At 42.0% G+C, this 5,225-nt stretch overlaps 1 non-coding gene across 1 annotated transcript; it reads left to right on the forward strand.

Moving 5' to 3' along the window:
* The first annotated feature begins 2,982 nt into the window (after positions 1–2,982).
* On the forward strand, positions 2,983–3,089 carry LOC128045837 (U6 spliceosomal RNA). The gene has a single exon (XR_008199172.1). It is a non-coding gene; the product is annotated as a U6 spliceosomal RNA (small nuclear RNA).
* The last annotated feature ends 2,136 nt before the right edge of the window (positions 3,090–5,225 follow it).

The following is a 5,225-nucleotide window of genomic DNA, read 5'->3' on the forward strand; positions in this document are numbered from 1 at the left end:
ATTGCAAACTCAGAGTCTTAACTGCTAAACTGCCAGGGAAATCCCAAGAAGGCTTTCTAAACGGGGGCAAAAAAGCTGATATGGATCCTTTTCTGCCCTTTGCCATTTCCTCCTGATTTCTGGCTGGAATGCAGAATATGACAACTGGAGCTCCCTTTAGTCACCTTAGACAAGTCTTAAGAATGAAAACTACAGTCTGAGAATGGTGGTACAGAAAGATAGAAGCACCCTGGGCTCTGCTGACAATGGAGCTACTATGACCCTCTATCTATGGACATTTTTTACGCAAGAGAAAAGTAAAATTTCAATCTTATCTCTGGTCTCCATTATTGGCTGCTAAATGCAGTTCCTACCTTAGACAGAATGTCTTCCTCACTTGATTATCTAAGCAGGGACTCTTAGCTTCACTCTTGTTTTTATTTCCTGAAACTTACATAGAATCTGGCAATAAATATTGACTGAATGAATGCCTAGCACTTTAAGTTCTAACTGATTTATTTAACTGTCTGGGTTTGATAAGGTACAAAGAATTCCCCCTCAACCCATCCCATCCTGCCATCAGCTGCTGTCTTCAACTCTGTTCTGTCAGCAAACTTCCCCATCCTTAGAACACATTTCTCAAGTACACCCCATGGTTTTCTTGTTATTTTCATGGAATACAAGTCTTGAACAGTCTGTTTTTAAAAATTTCAATCTTATATTCAATTCCTAGCTCACTCCCCACCCCCCAACTCAAGTTGGACTCACAGCCCAGAGATCTGAAACAGCGAAGTGGGGAGAGGGCTACCTTTATCTTCATTCTTTTTTCACCCTCCCTCCACTTCCTGCCTCTGACTTCTCCAGGCTTGGAACAGCGGGAGAAAGAAAAAGGGTAGTTTTATATGACCAGGTCTGTTAGAACCTTCCATATGACAGGTGCCTAAGTGCTGGCTTTCTCTTGGAGGGTGGTATTTGAGGAGGCTCACAGGCCCTCCACACCGCTTGGTATCACAGTGCATCTCCAACTGATGTCCTGCAGAGCATCCTGAGCTTCTTCACTGTTGCTTGCCATTAGAGTCTTCTTGCCCTGCAGGGACCTCTCTTGGACAAAGCCCCATCTATATGGTTAAAACCCAGGTACTCTCCATGAGGTCCTCCTGGCCCATGAGAAACTTCCACATCCTTATCATGCCAGGCACCAGAAGTACAGGCTACTCTTGAGCACTGCCATTCCTGGTCTGGGCTCCAGTCATTCCCTAACGTGTCCTGTTCACCAAACCATCAGCAGATACTTATCCCTATGTTCATATGCGTCTCCCAAATACCAGTAAACTCACGTCAAATTTTTCCAAAGTTCTCTGACAGGGGGCCCGGGTTTGATCCCTCTTTGGAGACCAGATCTTACATGCCACAACTAAAGATCCAGCATGCAGCGACTAAAAAAGAGCCTGCATGCCGCAACGAAGATTGAAGATCCCGAGTGCCCCAACTAAGACTCAGCACAGCCTAATTAATTAATTAATTTTAAAAAACCCTCTCTCACAGTGCTTTGCTTGTGCTCTTTTGCAGCACTGGGATAATAATTCTACTACCCAAGAATCATCCGGTCAAGGAGTGATTTTCCTGCAGGCACCCCCAGTCTCATGGTACTCTCCTTACTTGGTCTGTAGCTTCTGCTCATCTTTCTAAGGACGAAGTAGGGGCAATAACAGAGCTCTGTAGAGCAGACCGACAACTCCATCTCCACAACACTTCATTCCCTTGGCAAGAGTCTCATTTATAGAGGCTGAAGATGACGATGAGGGACCATCACTGTTAGAGGAGTCGTTCTCTTTTGTCTGTCCAGTAAAGTCTTTGTCTACCATGTGGGGAACCCACATGCTCTTCTTTCCCTGAGGACTCAGCTCAAACTAAGACAACAAGAAAAATCTCTTCAAACATCCTCTTACACATGCACTACAACTTTTAATTTTTACAGCCACCTCATGAGTTAGAGAAACAAAGTAATTAAGACTTGGGGAAGTAGGACCTCCTGGTTAAACATGGTGGATTGAGCACACCCATTTATCTCTGCTCCATCCAGAAATCACATCGAAAGCAGAGTACGGAAATTAAAAAGCATCAAAGCTCAAGGAGAAGACTAGAGACAATGAGAGACGTAATTTTGAAAACTGGAACGTCTCATGTGTAAGGTTTTAAATCCTTAAGTTTGAATATTTTCCATTCTACTCATAAGGTAGAGAGAGGAAAACCAAAAAGGCATTAAATAATTGGAGTCTTAGGACTTGTAAAGGCTTTAAAAATTGAAAGTGTTTAATCCTCCAGCGGGAGAAGGCAATGGCACCCCACTCCAGTACTCTTGCCTGGAAAATCCCATGGACAGAGGAGCCTGGTAGGCTGCAGTTCATGGGATCGCTAAGAGTCGGACACGAATGAGCGACTTCACTTTCACTTTTCACTTTCATGCATTGGAGAAGGAAATGACAACCCACTCCAGTGTTCTTGCCTGGAGAATTCCAGGGATGGGGGAGCCTGGTGGGCTGCTGTCTATGGGGTCGCACAGAGTCGGACACAACTGAAGCGACTTAGCAGCAGCAGCAGTCCTCCGGCAGTAGAGGCAAGAGGACTGAAAATTTCTTCTGGGGATGATGACTGACACAGGAAAAAACCTTAACAGGAACTAGAAGACTGATGCCTCCCTCACCCACCCCACAGTGAGTCAGCCCCAGCTGACCACCTCTAGCCCCTGCACTGGGCTTCTAATCAGCAACTTTGGACCTCATGCCTGAATTGGAACAGACAGCCCAAGTTCACAAGCCTCATGCATAAAAGACAGAAGCCAAAAGAAAAGGAACCTGGAGTGTAACATATAATGAGGGGACCAGAAGGAAATGTCCTCCAAACTGCAATTAATATCATCAGGAATCAACAGAAAACATTGCACCCGTGACAAAAGAATGGATGCTATTATTAAAAGAAACATTCAGAAAGCAATAAAGACTTGTCCTGGCTTCTACAGCACATATACTAAAGTCGGAACAATACAGAGAAGATGAGCATGGCCCCTGCACAAGGGTGACATGCAAATTCATGAAGCGTTTCATGCTTTCTGTATAATTGATTTACTGTGCTGTACACCTGAAACACAATATAATAAATCAGTTATACTTTAATATAGTTTTTTAAAAAAGAAAATAAGACTTTCTGGAAATTAAAAATACGAAGTGATCAGTTAAAAATAAATACATATTTAACCCCCCCCACCCCCACCCCCCCCAAAATGAAGTGAGGGACTTCCCTGTTGGTCTAATGGTGAAGACTCCACCCTTGCACTGCAGGGGGCGCCAGTTGGATCCCTGGTTAGGGAACTAAAATCCCACAAGCCATGGGGTATGGCCAAAGAGAAAAGGAAAAAATATATATAAATGGAAGTTTGTAATTTAATAAAAAGAATTCTGAGACAAAGTTGAAGCTTTCCTGGTGGCTCAGTGGTAAAGAATCTGCCTGCTACTGCAGGATGTGTGGGTTTGATCCCTGGGTTGGGAAGATTCCCTGCAGAAGGAAATGGCAACCCACTCTAGTATCCTTGCCTGGGAAATCCCATGGACAGGGGAGCCTGGTGGGCTACAGCTCATGGGGTCGCAAGAGCCAGACTCGACTTAGCAACTAAACAACAACGTTGAAGAAATATCCTGGAGGATAGAATAAAAATACAAAGAAATAGAAAATATAAAATAAGTGTAAGAAAATTAGAAATTCAGTCTAGAAGACAGAGTATCTGGTTTTAGAAAGTGAGAAGAAATAGTCAGTAGGAAAATCATTAAAGAAGTAATTCAATAACAATTTCCTACCCTGAAGGACATGAGTTTATAGCTTGAAAGGACCCATGAAATTACCAGCACATTAAATTAAAAAAACAAGGAAACAAAAAAAAATTTTTTTTAATCAAACACCCAAAGGTTTTTCATCATCAAATTTCAGAGTAAATATTAAGAGCAACTTGTAGAGTCGTCCAGAGAGAAAAATCAGGACGTATACAAAAGATAGTTGCATACTCAGAATGACACTGGATTTAATAATATTCCTAAAAACTAGAAAAAAAATGGGACAATGCCTTCAAAATTCTAAAAACATTATTTTTAATCTAAAATTCTATACTCTACCAAGATATTTTCAGGCATGCAAAGACAGGAAATTTGTTTTCTGGGCTCCCTTCCTCAGGAAGCTTGTGGATGAAGAATTCCACTGAAACAGAGCAGAAGACCAGGGAGAATCAGAACATGGGATCTAGGAAACAGAGGAGCCACAGAGAAGGCAGGCAATGGGATTCCCTGGGAGGAGGCATAGGGAAGAATCAGGACAATCTTGCTGCAGGCCTCATGCAACCAGCCAGATTAGAAGGGAAGGCCATCACACAAGGTCATCAAGCTACCTACTTTGACCAATTTGAGAGGTTTACACTTCTAACAGAGGGAATGAAAACAAAGCAAAGAAACAAAAAAGCCCAAGGCAGTTATAAATTCTGGGAAAAACAAAAATATGCATAAAAGGCAGATTTAATAGAGGCTTAATAGTAAACAAATTTCCCTGATGGCTCAGTGGCAAAGAATCTGACTACTAATGCAGGAAACACAGGTTTGATCCCTGGGTTGGGAAGATTCCCTGCAGAAGGAAATGGCAACCCACTCCAGTATTCTTGCCTGGCAAATACCATGGACAGAGAAGCCTGGTGGGGTTGCAAAAGAATTGGACAACTTAATGACTAATCAACAACAAAAAACAAACCTTAAAAAATCATAATTATATAAACAATAAATACCAATTTATCCAAAAAATATTGTCTCCTATCGGAAGAGGAGAGGAGCGTTAAACATCAAGTAAAGGGCTAAATCCTAATCTTTGATCTTAAAAACTATACTAAGTGAACCGATTCTATTGCCAAAATTTATGACAAAAAGTTTAAAGTGATATTTCCTAAAAGCAGTGGGTTGGAGAGGTTTATTTTGTTTCTGATGAGTTATGAGTTTAGTTTTTTTCTCTCTCTCTCAAAAGATGCAGCAAATTTCTACATCTGTTATAGCATTTCATGGAGGTCTCTCTCTATGTACATTAAAAGCTTGTAAAAGCTGCAGTCTTTACAACACTATGGGTTGTAGCCCACCAGGCTTCTCTGTCCATGGGATTCTCTAGGCAAGAATACTGAAGTGGGCTGCTGTGCCCTCCACCAGGGAATCTTCCCAATCCAG

This window comes from Budorcas taxicolor, chromosome 3, assembly GCF_023091745.1.
Source record: "Budorcas taxicolor isolate Tak-1 chromosome 3, Takin1.1, whole genome shotgun sequence".
Taxonomy (NCBI): Eukaryota; Metazoa; Chordata; class Mammalia; order Artiodactyla; family Bovidae; genus Budorcas; species Budorcas taxicolor.